Source organism: Ambystoma mexicanum, chromosome 4p (assembly GCF_040938575.1).
Source record: "Ambystoma mexicanum isolate Mex_15411 chromosome 4p, UKY_AmexF1_1, whole genome shotgun sequence".
Lineage (NCBI taxonomy): Eukaryota > Metazoa > Chordata > Amphibia > Caudata > Ambystomatidae > Ambystoma > Ambystoma mexicanum.
Window position 1 is genome coordinate 1,270,691,148 of NC_090927.1, and position 24,426 is coordinate 1,270,715,573.

The window sequence follows — 24,426 nt, forward strand, 5'->3', positions numbered from 1 at the left end:
GCCTAGTTAGTATCTGAATGGGTGACCACTTTGGAATGCCCAGTCACTGTAGGCTTTTTCGTGCTCCATGTTCAGGATGTGAGCCATTTCTCAATTGTCTTTCAAAACTGGATGGTCTAGCCGACAAGATGCTTAACAGGACAAAACTCACTATGACAAGAGCCTACGGCCACACCACACTGAAAGCGACTCATCTTGTCTGATCTCGGAAGCTCAGCAGTGTTGGTCCTGGATGGGAGACTGCCTGGGAATACCAGGTGCTGTAGGCTTTTTTGCGCTCCATGTTCAGGAAGGGAGCCATTTCGCAATTGTCTTTCAAAACTGCATGATTTAGCCGACTGGATGCTTAACAAGACAAAATTCACTAGGACCAGAGCCTACGGCCAAACCACACTGAATGCGCCCGATCTCATCTGATCTCAGCCACCAAGCAGTGTTGGGCCTAGTTAGTACATGGATGGGAGCCAGCCTGGGAGTACAATGTGCTGTAGGCTTTTTTTGTGCTCCATGTCCAGGAAGTGAGCCATTTCTCAATTGTCTTTCAAAACTGCATGGTCTAGCCGACTAGATGCTTAACAGGACAAAACTCACTAGTACCAAAACCTACGGCCACAGCACACTGAATGCACCCAATCTCGTCTGATCTCAGAAGGTAAACAGTGTCGAGCTTAGTTAGTACCTGGATGGGAGACCGCCTGGGAATACCAGGTGCTGTAGGCTTTTTTTGTGCGACATGTTCTGGAAGTGAGCCATTTCTCAATTGTTTTTCAAAACTGCATGGTCTAGCCGACTAGATGCTTAACAATGCAAAACTCACTAGGACCAGAGTCTACGGCCAGACCACACTGAATGCCCCTGATCTCATCTGATCTTGGAAGCTAAGCAGTGTTGGGCCTAGTAAGTACCTGAATGGGAGACCATCTGGGAATGCCAGGTGCTGTAGGCTTTTTTGTGCTCCATGTTCAGGAAGTAAGCCATTTCTCAATTGTCTTTCAAAACTGCATGGTCTAGCCGACTAGATGCTTAACAGGGCAAAACTCACAAGGACCAAAGTCTACGGCCATATCACACTGAATGTGCCCGGTCTCGTTTGATCTTAGAAGTGAGGCAGTGTCGGGCTTAGTTAGTACCTGGAGGGGAGACCTCCTTGGAATACCAGGTGTGGTAGGCATTTTTGTGCTTCATGTTTAGAAAGAGAGCCATTTCTCAATTGTATTTCAATACTGCATGGTCTAGCCGTTAAGATGCTTAACAGTGCAAAACTCACTAGGACCACAGCCTACGCCCACAACACACTGAATGTGCCTGAACTCGGAAGCAATGCAGTGTTGGGCCTAGTTAGTACCTGGATGGGAGACCGTCTGGGAATACCAGGTGCTGTAGGCGTTTTTTGTGCTCCATGTTCAGGAAGTGAGCCATTTCTCAATTGTCTTTCAAAACTGCATGGTCTAGCCGACTAGATGCTTAACAAGTCAAAACTCACTAGCACAAAAGCCTACGGCCGCACCACACTGAATGCACCCAATCTTTTCTGATCTCAGAAGGTAAACAGTGTCGAGCCTAGTTGGTACCCGGATGGGAGACCGCCTGGGAATACCAGGTGCTGTAGACTTTTTTCTACTCCATGTTCAGAAAGTGAGCCATTTCTCAATTGTCTTTCAAAACTGCATGGTCTAGCCGGCTAGATGCTTACCAGGACAAAATCCACTATGACCAGAGCCTACGGCCACACCACACTGAATGCGCCTGATCTTGTCTGATCTCGGAAACTAAGTAGTGTTGGGCCTGGATGGGAGACCGCCTGGGAATACCAGGTGCTGTAGGCTTTTTTGAGCTCCATGTTCAGGAAGTGAGCCATTTCTCAATTGTCTTTCAAAACTGCATGGTCTAGCCGACTAGATGCTTAACAGGACAAAATTAACTAGGACCAGAGCCTACGGCCACACCACACTGAATGCGCCTGATCTTGTCTGATCTCGGAAACTAAGCAGTGTTAGGCCTGGATGGGAGCCCACCTGGGAATACAATGTGCTGTAGGCTTTTTTTGTGCTCCATGTCCAGGAAGTGAGCCATTTCTCAAATGTCTTTCAAAACTGCATGGTCTAGCCGACTAGATGCTTAACAGGACAAAACTCACTGAGCCCAAAACCTACGGCGACGCCACACTGAATGTGCCCGATCTTGTTTGACCTTGGAAGCTAAGCAGTGTTAGGCCTTGTTAGTACCTGGATGGGAGACCGCCTGGGAATTCCAGGTGCTCTAGGATTTTTTGTGATCCATGTTCAGGAAGTGAGCCATTTCTCAATTGTCTTTCAAAACTGCATGGTCTAGCCGACTAGATGCATAACAATGCAAAACTCACTAAGAGCAGAGCCTACGGCCACACCACACTGAATGCGCCCAATCTTGTCTGATGTCGGAAGCTAAGCAGTGTTGGGACTGGATGGGAGACCGGCTGGGAATACCAGGTGCTGTAGGCTTTTTTGTGCTCCACGTTCAGGAAGTGAACCATTTCTCAATTGTCTTTCAAAACTGCATGGTCTAGCCGACTAGATGCTTAACAGGACAACATTCACTATGGCCAGAGCCTACGGCCACAGCACACTGAATGCACCCAATCTCGTCTGATCTCAGAAGGTAAACAGTGTCGAGCTTAGTTAGTACCTGGATGGGAGACCGCCTGGGAATACCAGGTGCTGTAGGCTTTTTTGTGCTCCATGTTCAGGAAGTGAGCCATTTCTCAATTGTCTTTCAAAACAGCATGTTCTAGCCGACTAGATGCTTAACAGGACAAAACTCACTTGGACCAAAGCCTACGGCCACACCACACTGAATGCGTCTGATCTCGGAAGCTAAGCAGTGTTGGGCCTAGTTAGTACCTGGGTGGTAGACTGCCTGGGAATACCAGGTGCTGTAGGTTATTTTGCACTCCATGTTCAGGAAGTGAGCCATTTCTCAATTGTCTTTCAAAACTGCATGGTCTAGCCTACTAGATGCTTAACAGGACAAAACTCACTAGGACCAAAATCTACAGCCACATCACACTGAATGCGCCCCCTTCTCATCGAATCTTGGAAGCTAAGCAGTGTTGGGACTAATTAGTACCTGGATGGGAGACCTCCTGGGAATACCAGGTGCAGTAGGCATTTTTTTGCTCCATGTTCAGGAAGTGAGCCATTTCTCAATTGTCTTTCAAAACTGCATGGTCTAGCCGACTAGATGCTTAACAGTGCAAAACTCACTAGGACCACAGCCTTCGGCCACAACACACTGAATGTGCCTGAACTCGGAAGCGATGCAGTGTTGGGCCTAGTTAGTACCTGGAAGGGAGACCGCCTGGGAATACCAGGTGCTGTAGGCTTTTTTGAGCTCCAGGTTCTGGAAGTGAGCCATTTCTCCATTGTCTTTCAAAACTGGATGGTCTAGCTGACTAGATGCTTAACAAGACAAAACTCACTATGACCAGAGCCTACGGCCACACCACACTGAATGCGCCCGATCTTGTTCGATCTCGGAAGCTAAGCAGTGTTGGACCTGGATGGGAGACTGACTGGGAATACCAGGTGCTGTAGGCTTTTTTGTGCTCCATGTTCAGGAAGTGAGCCATTTCTCAATTGCCTTTCAAAACTGCATTGTCTAGCCGACTAGATGCTTAACAGGACAAAACTCACCAGGACTAAAGCCTATGGCCACACCACACTGAATGCGCCTGGCCTCAAAAGCTAAGCAGTGTCAGGTCTAGTTAATACCTGGATGGAAGACCACTTGAGAATACCAAGTGCTGTAGGCTTTTCTGTGCTCCATGTTCAGGAAGTGAGCCATTTCTCAATTCTCTTTCAAAACTGCATGATCTAGCCGACTAGATGCTTAACAGGACGTTTTTAAAAAAAATGTATCCCTTTTTATAGCGGAAATGTTGGACAACAACATGAGGGCTGGAGCTACCTATTTACATAGAATTAAAATACGGGTAGTGTGTTCATGGGTAATAAATCTACCTTCAAATGTAATGCAGTACAGAGAAGGAACAAGTTACTTACCTGTAACTGTTGTTCTCCAGCATGGGTCTGGCATGGATTCACATGCTCATGAATATTCCCCGTCGTCAGGCTGGGAATCCTCGGTAAAGAAAAAACCAGTATCAGTTTCGTTTCTGATCTGTCTTTCGTAGTAATAACCAATCACTGGTCTCTGCGTCATACTGACCACAGCCAATGACTGCCCTCTACCTAAGCACCGCCTCTGGCAGCCATCTTCAGATTTGGAAGCACGTGAAGTGGCAGTATGACCAAGTGAAGAGCCGCAGAGGGGTAGGCGGGAGGGTTCGCATGTGAATCCATGCCAGACCCATGCTGGAGAACAACAGTTACAGGTAAGTAACTTGTTCCTTCTCCAGCATGGGGTCTGGCATGGATTCACATGCTCATGAATAAAGAATACATAGCAGTACACACATGCACAACCACGGGAGGTGGCAAAGGCTCAACATTAAGCATCACATCAAACTCAACATTAAGCATCTTCCCTCCTCACCAGGCTCACCTCAGGCGAACAGGTTGCGCAGCACTGCTTGGCCGACCCTGGACTCCTCCCTGGAATCCCGGTCGACGCAGTAGAATTTCGTGAAGGTGTGCGTCGACCTCCACGTAGCAGCCCTGCATATGTCCAGCAGGGGCACACCAGATAGGAATGCCGTGGTAGCTGCGATCGCTCTGGTGGAATGGGCTCTCGGACGGCCAGGCAGCGGTCGGTTTGCCAACCGGTGACAGTACATGATACAGCCGGAGAGCCATCTGGAAATGGAAGCCTTCGAGAGAGCCTTGCCCTGATTGACAGGTCCAAAGTTCACAAAGAGTTGTGACGTCTTCCGAAAACACTTCGTGCGGTCCACGTAGAACTTCAGCGCTCTAGCCACATCCAGCGAGTGCAAAGTCCTCTCAGCCGGCGACGAAGGCGACGGGAAGAACACAGGCAACACCAAGGGTTCGTAGAGATGGAAGTCCGACGGTACCTTGGGCATGAAGGAGGGGTGCGTCCTGAGCACTACCCTCGTCTCGTGGAAAGTCAAGTACGGGGCCTTGCAGGAAAGGGCCTGGATCTCTCCCACTCGTCGTGCGGAGGTGATGGCCACAAGAAACGCTGTTTTCCACGACAGAAATTTCAACGGAGCTGAGTGCAGAGGCTCGAACGGAGGTCCCATGAGCTTGGTCAGCACCACGTTGAGCTCCCACGCCGGGGCCGGAGCCTTCACCGGCGGGAACGATCTGAACAGTCCCTTCATGAACTCTTTCACCAGACGATGAGACCACAAGGACGTCCGCCCCATGGTTCTGGTGTATCGGGAGATCGCAGCAAGATGAATCTTGATGGACGCGTGTGCCAGTCCAGCTTTGGCCAGCGTCAGCAGGTACGGCAGTACTTGGGGGGCCGTAATCCGTAGAGGGTTAATCTTCTGTGCGTGGCACCAGACAGAGAACCTCTTCCATTTGTGTCCGTAGCATTTAAGAGTCGAGGACGCCCTGACCTTTGCAAGAACCTCTCTGCAGTCGGCCGGTATGTCGTATCCTCCAAACTCTAGCGCTGCAGGAGCCAGGCCTGCAAGTTCAGCGATTTCGGGTCGTGGTGGAGGATGGCGCCTCCTTCCCTGGAGAGCAGATCCGCGTCCACCGGCAGCTTGATTGGCGGGGACGCTGACAAGTCCAGAAGGTCCGGGAACCATATCTGCCTCGGCCACGCAGGTGCGACAAGGATCATCCTGCACCGTGACCTCTTGAGCTGGTTGACGAGCCGGATTAGCAGTGGCAAAGGAGGGAACGCGTAGAGGAACAGGCCCTCCCAGGGGAACGAGAAAGCATCGCCCATGCTCCTCGCCTGGGGAAACCTGCTGGCGAACCTCCGGCACTTGGAGTTCGTCGCCGTCGCGAACAGGTCGATCTGGGGTGTGCCCCACCGTCGGAAGAGGCGATCCACTAGATCCTGCCATAGTTCCCACTTGTGGCACGAGCGCAGCTCCCTGCTGAGTGAGTCGGCAATGGTGTTTTTTATCCCTGCCAGATGAAACGGCACCAGAAACATCCCTTGGGCGACGGCCCAATGCCACAGATCCTGCGCCTCCTTGGACAGGGCTGGGGACCTGGTTCCGCCCTGTTTCCTGATGTAAAACATGGTGGGGGTGTTGTCGGTGAAGATCCTCACCACCTTGCCCTTGAGGGACGGAAGGAAGGACCTGAGGGCCCAAAACACTGCACGGAGCTCCAGGACGTTGATATGTAAGGATTTCTCCGTCGGGAGCCAAAGGCCTCTTGCGTGCAGATTTTCGGTGTGCGCTCCCCACCCTTCCAGGGAGGCATCCGTGGTCACTGTCTCCTGGTGGGCTGGGGTCTGGAAGTCCATGCCTGCCGTCAGATGCGCGCGGGTTCCCCACCACCGGATCGCTCGTCGGAAACTCGTCGAGTGTGATTCTTTCCTCGAAGCTGCCCGTCGTTTGGATCCAGCGCGCGTCCAGGAACTCCTGCAACGGGCGCATCCGGAGCCTGCACATGGGAATGAGGTAGATGCAGGAAGACATCATTCCGAGGAGGGACTTGATGGACCTCACCTTGGCCGCGTCGGCCACCAACATCCGCTGCACCTTGCCCAGGATGGTCCTGGTCCTCTCCTCCGACGGGGAGGCCAGAAGGGACACTGTGTTGAGCCTCGCTCCCAGAAACAGAGCGTCTTGCGCGGGTACCAGGTGGGATTTGGCGTAGTTCACGGAGAATCCCAGGTCCGTGAGAAGTTGGACGGTCCTTGCCGTGTGAACCACGGCGAGCTCCCTTGTCTTGGCTCGGATGAGCCAGTCGTCCAGGTAGGGGTAGACGTGGATCCCTTCGCGGCGCAGCTGCGCCGCCACCGGTGCGAGGCACTTGGTGAACACCCTGGGTGCCGACCGTAGTCCGAAGGGGAGGGCTTTGAACTGGTAATGACGCCCTTGGACCACAAACCTGAGGAATTTTCGGTGCCCCTTCAGGATGGGAATATGGTAGTAGGCATCCTCCAAATCCAACGACGACAGGAAGTCTCCTTCCTCCAGCTGACCCAGGAAGTGCTGGAGGGTGACCATCCGGAACTTTTGCGCCTTGATGAACTTGTTCAGACGTCGCAGGTCCAGGATGGGGCGCCATCTCCCCGTCTTCTTCTTCACGAGGAAGTATCTCGAGTAAACTCCGGAGCCCCGAAGCCTCTTTGGGACGAGTTCGATGGCGCCCTTCCTGAGCATCGCCTTTACCTCCAGGAGAAGTTGAGGGACGTGAAGTTCTTTCCTGGCCACGGGGGGGACGCGCGGACACTTTCTTTGAAACTCGAGCGCGTGGCCCCGGGCCAAGGCGTCCAGCACCCAACGGTCGGTGGAGATGGACTCCCACACGCTGACAAAGCTCGCCAGCCGGCCTCCCACCGGGGTGCTTCGGTGGGGGCCCGACCCCACGCCCGGTTCAATCCTGCTTCGACGAGGCTTTGCCGCCTTGTCCTTGGCGACGACGGCGGGGTCCGCCAGACTTGCCTCGACCTCTGTAGGCCTCCTGAGACGACGAGCGGGCCGCTTGACGGTAGGAGGAGAAACCGCAGCCGGAACCTTTGGAGGCGCCCTTGCCTCCGCTGCTCCGAAAGGGCGTCCGTCGTTGTTGCAGAACTCCAAGGGCCCGGGCCGTCTCGGTGTCCGCCTTAATGGCCTGAAGGGAATCGTCCACTGTTTTCGCAAACAGGTTGTTCCCATCGAAGGGCATGTCCAGGACTCTGGTCTGAACGTCTTGACGGAAGTCCGTAGCCTTGAGCCATCCACGCCGCCTAAGGCAAACGCCGTTGCCCAACTGGCGGAACCCAGTGTCGGCGATGTCCGTCGCAACGGTAATGGCGTGGTCCGAAGCCACCTCACCTTCCTGCAGGATCTCCAGGGCCTCTGCCCTCTTGTCGTCCGGCAAGAAGTCCAGCAGGGGAGCCAGTTTGTACCAGAGCTCCCTGTCGTATCGGGCCACGATAGCCAAGGCGTTGGCAGCTTTGAACGTCGTCGCTGCAGACGAGATGACCCTGCGTCCCATAGCGTCCAATTTCTTTCCCTCGCCGTCCGGTGGGGAAGTCGATGTGGAGGCCGCACCCCCCCCCCGCGTTCTTCCTGGCCGCCGCGGAGACGACGGAGTCACAGGGGGGCCGTGTCCGGGACCCGGTACTTTTTCTCGTACCGGTCTCTTCTAGCTGGCGTCGTGGAAGGGTTCTTGAGGAGGGTGAGGCCCTCATCCCAAATGTCGTCCAATAGAGGCACTGCGAGGACCGTCTTCCTCTTGGCCTCGCGCAGCTGATAAAGGAAACCTTCCTTCTTCTTCTCCTCAGGGCAGAGTTGAAAAAGCTCGGATGCCCTGGCGATCATGGAGTGGAACGATCCAATCTCGTCGGGCGGAGAAGCCCTGGTGGGAGGCGACGACGGTACATCCTCGTCGTATACCTCGTCGTCCGTACCCGTCGATGCCGTGTCAGTCCCCGTATCATCCCCTCGGGTGGAAGGGGAGGAGGGCTGGAAGGGGCGCGACGGCTGAAAAGGAGGAGGAGGGTGGATCCTTCTTTTCTTGGTAGGGGGAACCCCAGAAGGTCCCGGTTCTGGGTCCCCCGACGGGAGAGGTTCCGTCGGCAACGGTAGTCTCGTCCTTATCTCTGAGCATAAGGACTGTATAGCCAACAAAATGGCCGCCGAGCTGTCTCGCGGCGCTGGCAGAGGGGAATCCGGCGGGCGATCAGGGGCCCCGTCGGTACCCTCGACGATGTCGTTGTCAACTGCGTCGGGATCCATCCCGACGGGCCGGTCTTCTTCCACACCGAGGCCGTGGCTTAAGACCTCGACCAGCTCCTCCTCCGAGGTTGAGGCCGAATCTACGACGACGCCCTGCCCCCCCTTTTTCTTCCCCACGGGGGATTTCACGGGGGTCCTATCGATGGGCACAAAAGAGGACTCCCTCCGAGGTGGCAGGGAGACTCTGAGCCCCGAGGTCGCCACCACTGGTGTAGCCTCCACAGGCTGAGCCAGGGCCGCCGCGACAGCTTCGATAGAGGGCTTGGCCGGATGGATTAAGGCCTTCACCACCTTAGGTGCGCTCACCGCCTTATCCTTGAGGGGGGGGACACTGCCTCGCTCCCCCTCCGCCTTCGAGCTCGACCGGGGCCTCTCCAGGAGCCTCGCCGGGTGCTCGGCCTTCCTCTTACCCGACCCAGAGCGTTGGCTCGTGGTTGATGGTGCCGGGGAGGGTGCGCCCAGCCTGGCGCCCGTAGAGCCCGACCGTTCGGCGCTCCCGGTGCCAGCGGACTCGCGGTGCTTGGCCTTATGTTGGACCCCCGTCGCCGGGGCGTCCTCAAAGGTCTTAGAAGACCGCTCGGATTTCTTCCTCTTCTTCTCGCCGGACGGGCTCTTCCCTTCCAGCCAGTTGGCGAGACGTTGATGGCGGTCCTTCATGGTCCGCTCCGACATGTTGCCGCAAAACGCACAGTCCTTCTCCACGTGCGTCTTGTCCTCATGTAAGCAGTAGAGACAAAAGGAGTGTTCGTCCTCCTTAAAGACGTTCTGGAGCTGGCATCCAGGGCAGATCCTGAACAGCTTTCCGGGCGTCGAGCTTCCCTTCTCCTGGGCCATGTCCGGGCCTGAGAAACTTCTGGAGTCCTCCAAAAGCATAGCTCGACGAAATCTTCACCCTTGAGGGGCGCAGACGAATCCGACACGGGTCCCCGTTGATCGGATGGAGAGTCGGTGGAGCTTGAGGCTCTTTTGACCGAAAAAAACGAAGTTTTTGAGAAAAAAACGTGAAAAAATAGCACTAACGCTCGAGAGCAATAGCACGAGGATCCCAACACATGAACGTGCGGTAAAAATCTGAAGATGGCTGCCAGAGGCGGTGCTTAGGTAGAGGGCAGTCATTGGCTGTGGTCAGTATGACGCAGAGACCAGTGATTGGTTATTACTACGAAAGACAGATCAGAAACGAAACTGATACTGGTTTTTTCTTTACCGAGGATTCCCAGCCTGACGACGGGGAATATTCATGAGCATGTGAATCCATGCCAGACCCCATGCTGGAGAATATTGAGTCCATAAAGAGGCTTGAAAGAAATCCATTATTGTATTGGTTGTTTTCTCCAACTCCCTGCAACAGAAACAGGTTGGATGGAGTACATTTATCCTACTAGACATAGGAGTCCTGAGTGGGCCCACAAGTCTTATATATCGCGCTTGATCGAGCGCTGATCGAGTGATGAGCGTGGTTTTATGATGCAAGTGGCATTATGGCTTATCTTACTAAATGCAACTGCATATGAGTAATACTCTTAGCATTTTTCAAGACTGCGGCCACACCACCCTGAGTGCGCCAGCTCTTGTCTGATTTCAGAACCTAAGCAGTGTTAGGCCCATTTAGTACCTGGATGGGAGACTGCCTGGGAATACCAGGTGCTGTAGTCATTTTTTCTACTCCATGTTCAGGAAGTGAGCAATTTCTCAATTGTCTTTCAAAACTGCATGGTCTAGCCGACTAGATGCTTAACAAGGCAAAACTCACTAGCACAAACGCCTGCGGCCACACCAGACTGAATGCACCGGATTTCATCTGATCTCAGAACCTAAGCAGTGTTAGGCCTAGTTAGTACATGCATGGGAGACTGCCTGGGCATACCAGGCGCTGTAGGCTTTTTTCTACTCCATGTTAAGAAAGTGAGCCATTTCTCATTTGTCTTTCAAAACTGTTGGTCTAGCCGACTAGATGCTTAACAAGACAAAACTCACTAGCACAAAAGCCTACGGCCGCACCAGACTGAATGCACCGGATCTCATCTGATCTCATAAGGTAAACAGTGTTGAGCCTAGTTTGTACCTGGATGGGAGACTGCCTGGGAATACCAGGTGCTGTAGGCTTTTTTGTGCTACATGTTCAGGAAGTGAGCCTTCTCCAGCATGGGGTCTGGCATGGATTCACATGCTCATGAATATTCCCCGTCGTCAGGCTGGGAATCCTCGGTAAAGAAAAAACCAGTATCAGTTTCGTTTCTGATCTGTCTTTCGTAGTAGTAACCAATCACTGGTCTCTGCGTCATACTGACCACAGCCAATGACTGCCCTCTACCTAAGCACCGCCTCTGGCAGCCATCTTCAGATTTTTACCGCACGTTCATGTGTTGGGATCCTCGTGCTATTGCTCTCGAGCGTTAGTGCTATTTTTTTCACGTTTTTTCTCAAAAACTTCGTTTTTTCGGTCAAAAGAGCCTCAAGCTCCACCGATTCTCCATCCGATCAACGGGGACCCGTGTCTAGATTCGTCTGCGCCCCTCAAGGGTGAAGATTTCGTCGAGCTACGCTTTTGGAGGACTCCAGAAGTTTCTCAGGCCCGGTCATGGCCCAGGAGAAGGGAAGCTCGACGCCCGGAAAGCTGTTCAGGGTCTGCCCTGGATGCCAGCTGCAGAACGTCTTCAAGGAGGACGAACACTCTTGTTGTCTTTACTGCCTACATGAGGACAAGACGCACGTGGAGAAGGACTGTGCGTTTTGCGGCAACATGTCGGAGCGGACCATGAAGGACCGCCATCAACGTCTCGCCAACTGGCTGGGAGGGAAGAGCCCGTCCGGCGAGAAGAGGAAGAAATCCGAGCGGTCTTCTAAGACCTTTGAGGACGCCCCGGCGACGGGGGTCCAACATAAGGCCAAGCACCGCGAGTCCGCTGGCACCGGGAGCGCCGAACGGTCGGGCTCTACGGGCGCCAGGCAGGGCGCACCCTCCCCGGCACCATCAACCGCGAGCCAACGCTCTGGGTCGGGTAAGAGGAAGGCCGAGCACCCGGCGAAGCTCCTGGAGAGGCCCCGGTCGAGCTCGAAGGCGGAGGGGGAGCGAGGCAGTGTCCCCCCCCTCAAGGATAAGGCGGTGAGCACACCTAAGGTGGTGAAAGCCTTAATCCATCCGGCCAAGCCCTCTATCGAAACTGTCGCGGCGGCCCTGGCTCAGCCTGTGGAGGCTACACCAGTGGTGGCGACCTCGGGGCTCAGAGTCTCCCTGCCACCTCGGAGGGAGTCCTCTTTTGTGCCCATCGATAGGACCCCCGTGAAATCCCCCGTGGGGAAGAAAAAGGGGGGTCAGGGCGTCGTCGTAGATTCGGCCTCAGCCTCGGAGGAGGAGCTGGTCGAGGTCTTAAGCCACGGCCTCGGCGTGGAAGAAGACCGGCCCGTCGGGATGGATCCCGACGCAGGTGACGACGACATCGTCGAGGGTACCGACGGGGCCCCTGATCGTCCGTCGGATTCCCCTCTGCCAGCGCCGCGAGACAACTCGGCGGCCATTTTGTTGGCTATACAGTCCTTATGCTCAGAGATAAGGACCAGACTACCGTTGCCGACGGAACCTCTCCCGTCGGGGGACTCAGAACCGGGACCTTCTGGTGTTCCCCCTACCAAGAAAAGAAGGACCCACCCTCCGCCTCCTTTTCAGCCGTCGCGCCCCTTCCAGCCCTCCTCCCCGTCCACCCGAGGGGATGATACGGGGACTGACACGGCAGCGACGGGTACGGACGACGAGGTATACGACGAGGATGTACCATCGTCGCCTCCCACCAGGGCTTCTCCGCCCGACGAGATTGGATCGTTCCACTCCATACTCACCAGGGCATCCGAGCTTTTCCAACTCTGCCCTGAGGAGAAGAAGAAGGAAGGTTTCCTTTATCAGCGACGCGAGGCCAAGAGGAAGACGGTCTTCGCAGTGCCTCTATTGGACGACATTTGGGATGAGGGCCTCACCCTCCTCAAGAACCCTTCCACGACGCCAGCTAGAAGAGACCGGTACGAGAAGAAGTACCGGGTCCCGGACACGGCCCCCCTGTGCCTCCGGGCGCAGCCTACCCCGGACTCCGTCGTCTCCGCGGCGGCCAGGAAAAGGGGGGGGGGTGCGGCCTCCACATCGACTTCCCCACCGGACGGCGAGGGAAAGAAATTGGACGCTATGGGACGCAGAGTCATCTCGTCTGCGGCGACGACGATTAAGGCGGCCAACGCCTTGGCTATCGTGGCCCGCTACGACAGGGAGCTCTGGTACAAACTGGCTCCCCTGCTGGACTTCTTGCCGGACGACAAGAGGGCAGAGGCCCTGGAGATCCTGCAGGAAGGTGAGGTGGCTTCGGACCACGCCATTACCGTTGCGACGGACATCGCCGACACTGGGTTCCGCCAGTTGGGCAACGGCGTTTGCCTTAGGCGGCGTGGATGGCTCAAGGCTACGGACTTCCGTCAAGACGTTCAGACCAGAGTCCTGGACATGGCCTTCGATGGGAACAACCTGTTTGGGAAAACAGTGGACGATTCCCTTCAGGCCATTAAAGCAGACACCGAGACGGCCCGGGCCCTTGGAGTTCTGCAACAACGACGGACGCCCTTTCGGAGCAGCAGAGGCAAGGGCGCCTCCAAAAGTTCCGGCGGCGGTTTCTCCACCTACCGTCAAGCGGCCCGCTCGTCGGCTCAGGAGGCCTACAGAGGACGAGGCAAGTCTGGCGGACCCCGCCGTCGTCGCCAAGGAGGTCAAGGCGGCAAAGCCTCGTCGAAGCAGGATTGAACCGGCCGTGGGGTCGGGCCCCCACCGAAGCACCCCGGTGGGAGGCCGGCTGGCGAGCTTCGTCAGCGTGTGGGAGTCCATCTCCACCGACCGTTGGGTGCTGGACGCCTTGGCCCGGGGCCACGCGCTCGAGTTTCAAAGAAGGTGTCTGCGCGTCCCCCCCGTGGCCAGGAAAGAACTTCACGTCCCTCAACTTCTCCTGGAGGTAAAGGCGATGCTCAGGAAGGGCGCCATCGAACTCGTCCCAAAGAGGCTTCGGGGCTCCGGAGTGTACTCGAGATACTTCCTCGTGAAGAAGAAGACGGGGGGATGGCGTCCCATCCTGGACCTGCGACGTCTGAACAAGTTCATCAAGGCGCAAAAGTTCCAGATGGTCACCCTCCAGCACGTCCTGGGTCAGCTGGAGGAAGGAGACTTCCTGTCGTCGTTGGATTTGGAGGATGCCTACTTCCATATTCCCATCCTAAAGGGGCACCGAAAATTCCTCAGGTTTGTGGTCCAAGGGCGTCATTACCAGTTCAAAGCCCTCCCCTTCGGTCTACGGTCGGCACCCAGGGTGTTCACCAAGTGCCTCGCACCGGTGGCGGCACAGCTGCGCCGCGAGGGGATCCACGTCTACCCCTACCTGGACGACTGGCTCATCCGAGCCAAGACGAGGGAGCTCGCCTTGGTTCACACGGCAAGGACCGTCCAACTTCTCACGGACCTGGGATTCTCCGTGAACTACGCCAAATCCCACCTGGTACCCGCGCAAGACGCTCTGTTTCTGGGAGCGAGGCTCAACACAGTGTCCCTTCTGGCCTCCCCGTCGGAGGAGAGGACCAGGACCATCCTGGGCAAGGTGCAGCGGATGTTGGTGGCCGACGCGGCCAAGGTGAGGTCCATCAAGTCCCTCCTCGGAATGATGTCTTCCTGCATCTACCTCATTCCCATGTGCAGGCTCCGGATGCGCCCGTTGCAGGAGTTCCTGGACGCGCCCTGGATCCAAACGACGGGCAGTTTCGAGGAAAGGATCACACTCGACGTGAGTTTCCGACGAGCGATCCGGTGGTGGGGCACCCGCGCGCATCTGACGGCGGGCATGGACTTCCAGACCCCAGCCCACCAGGAGACAGTGACCACGGATGCCTCCCTGGAAGGGTGGGGAGCGCACACCGAAAATCTGCACGCAAGAGGCCTTTGGCTCCCGATGGAGAAATCCCTACATATCAACGTCCTGGAGCTCCGTGCAGTGTTTTGGGCCCTCAGGTCCTTCCTTCCGTCCCTCAAGGGCAAGGTGGTGAGGATCTTCACCGACAACACCACCACCATGTTTTACATCAGGAAACAGGGCGGAACCAGGTCCCCAGCACTGTCCAAGGAGGCGCAGGACCTGTGGCATTGGGCCGTCGCCCAAAGGATATTTCTGGTGCCATTTCATCTGGCAGGGATAAAAAACACCATCGCCGACTCACTCAGCAGGGAGCTGCGCTCGTGCCACGAGTGGGAGCTACGGCAGGATCTAGTAGATCGCCTCTTCCGACGGTGGGGCACACCCCAGATCGACCTGTTCGCGACGGCGACGAACTCCAAGTGCCTGAGGTTCGCCAGCAGGTTTCCCCAGGCGAGGAGCATGGGCGATGCTTTCTCGTTCCCCTGGGAGGGCCTGTTCCTCTACGCGTTCCCTCCTTTGCCACTGCTAATCCGGCTCGTCAACCAGCTCAAGAGGTCACGGTGCAGGATGATCCTCGTCGCACCTGCGTGGCCGAGGCAGATATGGTTCCCGGACCTTCTGGACTTGTCAGCGTCCCCGCCAATCAAGCTGCCGGTGGACGCAGATCTACTCTCCAGGGAAGGAGGCGCCATCCTCCACCACGACCCGAAATCGCTGAACTTGCAGGCCTGGCTCCTGCAGCGCTAGAGTTTGGAGGATACGACATACCGGCCGACTGCAGAGAGGTTCTTGCAAAGGCCAGGGCGTCCTCGACTCTTAAATGCTACGGACACAAATGGAAGAGGTTCTCTGTCTGGTGCCACGCACAGAAGATTAACCCTCTACGGATTACGGCTCCCCAAGTACTGCCGTACCTGCTGACGCTGGCCAAAGCTGGACTGGCACACGCGTCCATCAAGATTCATCTTGCTGCGATCTCCCGATACACCAGAACCACGGGCCGGACGTCCTCGTGGTCTCATCGTCTGGTGAAAGAGTTCATGAAGGGACTGTTCAGATCGTTCCCGCCGGTGAAGGCGCCGGCCCCGGCGTGGGAGCTCAACGTGGTGCTGACCAAGCTCATGGGACCTCCGTTCGAGCCTCTGCACTCGGCCCCGTTGAAGTTTCTGTCGTGGAAAACAGCGTTTCTTGTGGCCATCACCTCCGCACGACGGGTGGGAGAGATCCAGGCCCTTTCCTGCAAGGCCCCGTACTTGACTTTTCACGACACAAGGGTAGTGCTCAGGACGCACCCCTCCTTCATGCCCAAGGTACCGTCGGACTTCCATCTCAACGAACCCTTGGTGTTGCCTGTGTTCTTCCCGTCGCCTTCGTCGCCGGCTGAGAGGACTTTGCACTCGCTGGATGTGGCTAGAGCGTTGAAGTTCTACGTGGACCGCACGAAGTGTTTTCGGAAGACGTCACAACTCTTTGTGAATTTTGGACCTGTCAATCAGGGGAAGGCTCTCTCGAAGGCTTCCATTTCCAGATGGCTCTCCGGCTGTATCATGTACTGTCATCGGTTGGCAAACCGACCGCTGCCTGGCCGTCCGAGAGCCCATTCCACCAGAGCGATCGCAGCTACCACGGCGTTCCTTTCTGGTGTGCCCCTGCTGGACATATGCAGGGCTGCTACGTGGAGGTCGACGCACACCTTCACGAAATTCTACTGCGTTGATCGGGATTCCAGGGAGGAGTCCAGGGTCGGCCAAGCAGTGCTGCGCAACCTGTTCGCCTGAGGTGAGCCTGGTGAGGAGGTAAGATGCTTAATGTTGAGTTTGATGTAATGCTTAATGTTGAGCCTTTGCCACCTCCCGTGGTTGTGCATGTGTGTACTGCTATGTATTCTTTATTCATGAGCATGTGAATCCATGCCAGACCCCATGCTGGAGAAGGAACAAGTTACTTACCTGTAACTGTTGTTCTCCAGCATGGGTCTGGCATAGATTCACATGCGAACCCTCCCGCCTACCCCTCTGCGGCTCTTCACTTGGTCATACTGCCACTTCACGTGCTTCCAAATCTGAAGATGGCTGCCAGAGGCGGTGCTTAGGTAGAGGGCAGTCATTGGCTGTGGTCAGTATGACGCAGAGACCAGTGATTGGTTACTACTACGAAAGACAGATCAGAAACAAAACTGATACTGGTTTTTTCTTTACCGAGGATTCCCAGCCTGACGACGGGGAATATTCATGAGCATGTGAATCCATGCCAGACCCATGCTGGAGAACAACAGTTACAGGTAAGGAACGGTAACTGTTGTTCTCCAGCATGGGTCTGGCATGGATTCACATGCTCATGAATATTCCCCGTCGTCAGGCTGGGAATCCTCGGTAAAGAAAAAACCAGTATCAGTTTCGTTTCTGATCTGTCTTTCGTAGTAACAACCAATCACTGGTCTCTGCGTCATACTGACCACAGCCAATGACTGCCCTCTACCTAAGCACCGCCTCTGGCAGCCATCTTCAGATTTGGAAGCACGTGAAGTGGCAGTATGACCAAGTGAAGAGCCGCAGAGGGGTAGGCGGGAGGGTTCGCATGTGAATCCATGCCAGACCCATGCTGGAGAACAACAGTTACAGGTAAGTAACTTGTTCCTTCTCCAGCATGGGGTCTGGCATGGATTCACATGCTCATGAATAAAGAATACATAGCAGTACACACATGCACAACCACGGGAGGTGGCAAAGGCTCAACATTAAGCATTGCATCAAACTCAACATTAAGCATCTTACCTCCTCACCAGGCTCACCTCAGGCGAACAGGTTGCGCAGCACTGCTTGGCCGACCCTGGACTCCTCCCTGGAATCCCGATCGACGCAGTAGAACTTCGTGAAGGTGTGCGTCGACCTCCACGTAGCAGCCCTGCATATGTCCAGCAGGGGCACACCAGAAAGGAACGCCGTGGTAGCTGCGATCGCTCTGGTGGAATGGGCTCTCGGACGGCCGGGCAGCGGTCGGTTTGCCAACCGATGACAGTACATGATACAGCCGGAGAGCCATCTGGAAATGGAAGCCTTCGAGAGAGCCTTCCCCTGATTGACAGGTCCAAAGTTCACAAAGAGTTGTGACGTCTTCCGAAAACACTTCGTGCGGTCCACGTAGAACTTCAGCGCTCTAGCCACATCCAGCGAGTGCAAAGTCCTCTCAGCCGGCGACGAAGGCGACGGGAAGAATACAGGCAACACCAAGGGTTCGTTGAGATGGAAGTCCGACGGTACCTTGGGCATGAAGGAGGGGTGCGTCCTGAGCACCACCCTCGTGTCGTGAAAAGTCAAGTACGGGGCCTTGCAGGAAAGGGCCTGGATCTCTCCCACCCGTCGTGCGGAGGTGATGGCCACAAGAAACGCTGTCTTCCACGACAGAAACTTCAACGTGGCCGAGTGCAGAGGCTCGAACGGAGGTCCCATGAGCTTGGTCAGCAGCACGTTGAGCTCCCACGCCGGGGCCGGAGCCTTCACCGGCGGGAACGATCTGAACAGTCCCTTCATGAACTCTTTCACCAGACGATGAGACCACAAGGACGTCCGTCCCGTGGTCTTGGTGTATCGGGAGATCGCAGCCAGATGAATTTTGATGGACGCGTGTGCCAGTCCAGCTTTGGCCAGCGTCAGCAGGTGCGGCAGAACTTGGGGAGCCGTAATCCGTAGAGGGTTAATCTTCTGTGCGTGGCACCAGACAGAGAACCTCTTCCATTTGTGTCCGTAGCATTTAAGAGTCGAGGACGCCCTGGCCTTTGCAAGAACCTCTCTGCAGTCGGCCGGTATGTCGTATCCTCCAAACTCTAGCGCTGCAGGAGCCAGGCCTGCAAGTTCAGCGATTTCGGGTCGTGGTGGAGGATGGCGCCTCCTTCCCTGGAGAGCAGATCCGCGTCCACCGGCAGCTTGATTGGCGGGGACGCTGACAAGTCCAGAAGGTCCGGGAACCATATCTGCCTCGGCCACGCAGGTGCGACGAGGATCATCCTGCACCGTGACCTCTTGAGCTGGTTGACGAGCCGGATTAGCAGTGGCAAAGGAGGGAACGCGTAGAGGAACAGGCCCTCCCAGGGGAACGAGAGAGCATCGCCCATGCTCCTTGCCTGGGGAAACCTGCTGGCGAACCTCCGGCACTTGGAGTTCGTCGCCGTCGCGAACAGGTCGATCTGGGGTGTGCCCCACCGTCGGAAGTGGCGATCCACTAGATCCTGCCGTAGTTCCCACTCGTGGCACGAGCGCAGCTCCCTGCTGAGTGAGTCGGCGATGGTGTTTTTTATCCCTGCCAGATGAAACAGCACCAGAAACATCCCTTGGGCGACTGCCCAATGCCACAGGTCCTGCGCCTCCTTGGACAGTGCTGGGGACCTGGTTCCGCCCTGTTTTCTGATGTAAAACATGGTGGTGGTGTTGTCGGTGAAGATCCTCACCACCTTGCCCTTGAGGGACGGAAGGAAGGACCTGAGGGCCCAAAACACTGCACGGAGCTCCAGGACGTTGATATGTAAGGCTTTCTCCGTCGGGAGCCAAAGGCCCCTTGCGTGTAGATTTTCGGTGTGCGCTCCCCACCCTTCCAGGGAGGCATCCGTGGTCACTGTCTCCTGGTGGGCTGGGGTCTGGAAGTCCATGCCCGCCGTCAGATGCGCGCGGGTGTCCCACCACCGGATCGCTCGTCGGAAACTCTCGTCGAGTGTGATCCTTTCCTCGAAGCTGCCCGTCGTTTGGATCCAGCGCGCGTCCAGGAACTCCTGCAACGGGCGCATCCGGAGCCTGCACATGGGAATGAGGTAGATGCAGGAAGACATCATTCCGAGGAGGGACTTGATGGACCTCACCTTGGCCGCGTCGGCCACCAACATCCGTTGCACCTTGCCCAGGATGGTCCTGGTCCTCTCCTCCGACGGGGAGGCCAGAAGGGACACTGTGTTGAGCCTCGCTCCCAGAAACAGAGCGTCTTGCGCGGGTACCAGGTGGGATTTGGCGTAGTTCACGGAGAATCCCAGGTCCGTGAGAAGTTGGACGGTCCTTGCCGTGTGAACCACGGCGAGCTCCCTCGTCTTGGCTCGGATGAGCCAGTCGTCCAGGTAGGGGTAGACGTGGATCCCCTCGCGGCGCAGCTGCGCCGCCACCGGTGCGAGGCACTTGGTGAACACCCTGGGTGCCGACCGTAGACCGAAGGGGAAGGCTTTGAACTGGTAATGACGCCCTTGGACCACAAACCTGAGGAATTTTCGGTGCCCCTTTAGGATGGGAATATGGAAGTAGGCATCCTCCAAATCCAACGACGACAGGAAGTCTCCTTCCTCCAGCTGACCCAGGACGTGCTGGAGGGTGACCATCCGGAACTTTTGCGCCTTGATGAACTTGTTCAGACGTCGCAGGTCCAGGATGGGGCGCCATCCCCCCGTCTTCTTCTTCACGAGGAAGTATCTCGAGTACACTCCGGAGCCCCGAAGCCTCTTTGGGACGAGTTCGATGGCGCCCTTCCTGAGCATCGCCTTTACCTCCAGGAGAAGTTGAGGGACGTGAAGTTCTTTCCTGGCCACGGGGGGGACGCGTGGACACCTTCTTTGAAGCTCGAGCGCGTGGCCCCGGGCCAAGGCGTTTAGCACCCAACGGTCGGTGGAGATGGACTCCCACACGCTGACGAAGCTCGCCAGCCGGCCTCCCACCGGGGTGCTTCGGTGGGGGCCTGACCCCACGGTCGGTTCAATCCTGCTGTGGACGAGGCTTTGCCGCCTTGACCTCCTTGGCGACGACGGCGGAGTCCGCCAGACTTGCCTCGTCCTCTGTAGGCCTCCTGAGACGACGAGCGGGCCGCTTGACGGTAGGTGGAGAAACCGCCGCCGGAACCTTTGAAGGCGCCCTTGCCTCCGCTGCTCCGAAAGGGCGTCCGTCGTTGCTGCAGAACTCCCAGGGCCCGGGCCGTCTCAGTGTCCGCTTTAATGGCCTGAAGGGAATCGTCCACTGTTTTGCCAAACAGGTTGTTCCCATCGAAGGGCATGTCCAGGACTCTGGTCTGAACGTCTTGACGGAAGTCCGTAGCCTTGAGCCATCCACGCCGCCTAAGGCAAACGCCGTTGCCCAACTGGCGGAACCCAGTGTCGGCGATGTCCGTCGCAACGGTAATGGTGTGGTCCGAAGCCACCTCACCTTCCTGCAGGATCTCCAGGGCCTCTGTCCTCTTGTCGTCCGGCAAGAAGTCCAGCAGGGGAGCCAGTTTGTACCAGAGCTCCCTGTCGTAGTGGGCCACGATAGCCAAGGCATTGGCGGCTTTAATCGTCGTCGCTGCCGACGAGATTACTCTGCGTCCCATAGCGTCCAATTTCTTTCCCTCACCGTCCGGTGGGGAAGTCGATGTGGAGGCCGCACCCCCCCCGCTTTCTTCCTGGCCGCCGCGGAGACGACGGAGTCCGGGGTAGGCTGCGCCCGGAGGCACAGGGGGGCCGTGTCCGGGTCCCGGTACTTCTTCTCGTACCGGTCTCTTCTAGCTGGCGTCGTGGAAGGGTTCTTGAGGAGGGTGAGGCCCTCATCCCAAATGTCGTCCAATAGAGGCACTGAGAGGACCGTCTTCCTCTTGGCCTCGCGCCGCTGATAAAGGAAACCTTCCTTCTTCTTCTCCTCAGGGCAGAGTTGAAAAAGCTCGGATGCCCTGGAGATCATGGAGTGGAACGATCCAATCTCGTCGGGCGGAGAAGCCCTGGTGGGAGGCGACGACGGTACATCCTCGTCGTATACCTCGTCGTCCGTACCCGTCGCTGCCGTGTCAGTCCCCGTATCATCCCCTCGGGTGGACGGGGAGGAGGGCTGGAAGGGGCGCGACGGCTGAAAAGGAGGCGGAGGGTGGATCCTTCTTTTCTTGGTAGGGGGAACACCAGAAGGTCCCGGTTCTGGGTCCCCCGACGGGAGAGGTTCCGTCGGCAACGGTAGTCTCGTCCTTATCTCTGAGCATAAGGACTGTATAGCCAACAAAATGGCCGACGAGTTGTCTCGCGGCGCTGGCAGAGGGGAATCCGACGGGCGATCAGGGGCCCCGTCGGTACCCTCGACGATGTCGTCGTCACCTGCATCGGGATCCATCCCGACGGGTCGGTCTTCTTCCACGCCGAGGCCGTGGCTTAAGACTTCGACCAGCTCCTCCTCCGAGGTTGAGGCCGAATCTACGACGACGCCCTGCCCCCCCTTTTTCTTCCCCACGGGGGATTTCACAGGGGTCCTATCGATGGGCACAAAAGATGACTCCCTCCGAGGTGGCAGGGAGACTCTGAGCCCCGAGGTCGCCACCACTGGTGTAGCCTGCACAGGCTGAGCCAGGGCCGCCGCGACAGTTTCGATAGAGGGCTTGGCCGGATGGATTAAGGCCTTCACCACCTTAGGTGCGCTCACCGCCTTATCCTTGAGGGGGGGGGCACCGCCTCGCTCCCCCTCCGATGGGGCCTTCGAGCTCGACCGGGGTCTCTCCAGGAGCTTCGCCGGGTGCTCGGCCTTCCTCTTACCCGACCCAGAGCGTTGGCTCGTGGTTGATGGTGCCGGGGAGGGTGCGCCCTGCCTGGCGCCCGTAGAGCCCGACCGTTCGGCGCTCCCGGTGCCAGCGGACTCCTGGTGCTTGGCCTTATGGTGGACCCCCGTCACCGGGGCGTCCTCAAAGGACTTAGAAGACCGCTCAGATTTCTTCTTCTTCTTCTCGCCGGACGGGCTCTTCCCTTCTAGCCAGTTGGCGAGACGTTGATGGCGGTCCTTCATGGTCCGCTCCGACATGTTGCCGCAAAACGCACAGTCCTTCTCCACGTGCGTCTTGTCCTCATGTAGGCAGTAGAGACAAAAGGAGTGTTCCTCCTCCTTGAAGACGTTCTGCAGCTGGCATCCAGGGCAGACCCTGAACAGCTTTCCGGGCGTCGAGCTTCCCTTCTCCTGGGCCATGACCGGGCCTGAGAAACTTCTGGAGTCCTCCAAAAGCGTAGCTCGACGAATCTTCACCCTTGAGGGGCGCAGACGAATCCGACACGGGTCCCCGTTGATCGGATAGTGAGTCGGTGGAGCTTGAGGCTCTTTTGACCGAAAAAACGAAGTTTTTGAGAAAAAACGTGAAAAAAATAGCACTAACGCTCGAGAGCAATAGCACGAGGATCCCAACACATGAACGTGCGGTAAAAATCTGAAGATGGCTGCCAGAGGCGGTGCTTAGGTAGAGGGCAGTCATTGGCTGTGGTCAGTATGACGCAGAGACCAGTGATTGGTTGTTACTACGAAAGACAGATCAGAAACGAAACTGATACTGGTTTTTTCTTTACCGAGGATTCCCAGCCTGACGACGGGGAATATTCATGAGCATGTGAATCCATGCCAGACCCCATGCTGGAGAAGTAACTTGTTCCATTTCTCAATTGTCTTTCAAAACTGCATTGTCTAGCCGACTAGATGCTTAACAATGCATGACTCACTAGGACCAGTTCCTACGACCAGACCACACTGAATGCCTCTGATCTTGGAAGCTAAGCAGTGTCGGGCCTAGTTAGTATCTGAATGGGTGACCACTTTGGAATGCCCAGTCACTGTAGGCTTTTTCGTGCTCCATGTTCAGGATGTGAGCCATTTCTCAATTGTCTTTCAAAACTGGATGATCTAGCCGACAAGATGCTTAACAGGACAAAACTCACTATGACAAGAGCCTACGGCCACACCACACTGAAAGCGACTCATCTTGTCTGATCTCGGAAGCTCAGCAGTGTTGGGCCTGGATGGGAGACTGCCTGGGAATACCAGGTGCTGTAGGCTTTTTTGCGCTCCATGTTCAGGAAGGGAGCCATTTCGCAATTGTCTTTCAAAACTGCATGATTTAGCCGACTGGATGCTTAACAAGACAAAATTCACTAGGACCAGAGCCTATGGCCAAACCACACTGAATGCGCCCGATCTCATCTGATCTCAGCCACCAAGCAGTGTTGGGCCTAGTTAGTACATGGATGGGAGCCAGCCTGGGAGTACAATGTGCTGTAGGCTTTTTTTGTGCTCCATGTCCAGGAAGTGAGCCATTTCTCAATTGTCTTTCAAAACTGCATGGTCTAGCCGACTAGATGCTTAACAGGACAAAACTCACTAGTACCAAAACCTACGGCCACAGCACACTGAATGCACCCAATCTCGTCTGATCTCAGAAGGTAAACAGTGTCGAGCTTAGTTAGTACCTGGATGGGAGACCGCCTGGGAATACCAGGTGCTGTAGGCTTTTTTGTGCGACATGTTCTGGAAGTGAGCCATTTCTCAATTGTTTTTCAAAACTGCATGGTCTAGCCGACTAGATGCTTAACAATGCAAAACTCACTAGGACCAGAGTCTACGGCCAGACCACACTGAATGCCCCTGATCTCATCTGATTTTGGAAGCTAAGCAGTGTTGGGCCTAGTAAGTACCTGAATGGGAGACCATCTGGGAATGCCAGGTGCTGTAGGCTTTTTTGTGCTCCATGTTCAGGAAGTAAGCCATTTCTCAATTGTCTTTCAAAACTGCATGGTCTAGCCGACTAGATGCTTAACAGGGCAAAACTCACAAGGACCAAAGTCTACGGCCATATCACACTGAATGTGCCCGGTCTCGTTTGATCTTAGAAGTGAGGCAGTGTCGGGCTTAGTTAGTACCTGGAGGGGAGACCTCCTTGGAATAC

The 24,426-nt window shown here is 56.1% G+C and overlaps 11 pseudogenes; all 11 read left to right on the forward strand.

Annotated features, from left to right (window-relative positions):
* Positions 1-375: 375 nt before the first annotated feature.
* Positions 376-494, forward strand: LOC138459834 (5S ribosomal RNA; annotated as a pseudogene).
* Positions 495-601: 107 nt separating this feature from the next.
* On the forward strand, positions 602-720 carry LOC138457501 (5S ribosomal RNA; annotated as a pseudogene).
* A 107-nt stretch (positions 721-827) lies between these two features.
* On the forward strand, positions 828-946 carry LOC138455362 (5S ribosomal RNA; annotated as a pseudogene).
* A 547-nt stretch (positions 947-1,493) lies between these two features.
* LOC138459687 (5S ribosomal RNA) lies at positions 1,494-1,612 on the forward strand (annotated as a pseudogene).
* Positions 1,613-2,147: 535 nt separating this feature from the next.
* LOC138459518 (5S ribosomal RNA) lies at positions 2,148-2,266 on the forward strand (annotated as a pseudogene).
* A 320-nt stretch (positions 2,267-2,586) lies between these two features.
* On the forward strand, positions 2,587-2,705 carry LOC138456253 (5S ribosomal RNA; annotated as a pseudogene).
* Positions 2,706-2,811: 106 nt separating this feature from the next.
* LOC138459290 (5S ribosomal RNA) lies at positions 2,812-2,920 on the forward strand (annotated as a pseudogene).
* Positions 2,921-10,581: 7,661 nt separating this feature from the next.
* Positions 10,582-10,700, forward strand: LOC138459881 (5S ribosomal RNA; annotated as a pseudogene).
* A 105-nt stretch (positions 10,701-10,805) lies between these two features.
* Positions 10,806-10,924, forward strand: LOC138458920 (5S ribosomal RNA; annotated as a pseudogene).
* Positions 10,925-23,872: 12,948 nt separating this feature from the next.
* Positions 23,873-23,991, forward strand: LOC138457502 (5S ribosomal RNA; annotated as a pseudogene).
* A 106-nt stretch (positions 23,992-24,097) lies between these two features.
* Positions 24,098-24,216, forward strand: LOC138455862 (5S ribosomal RNA; annotated as a pseudogene).
* Positions 24,217-24,426: the final 210 nt, after the last annotated feature.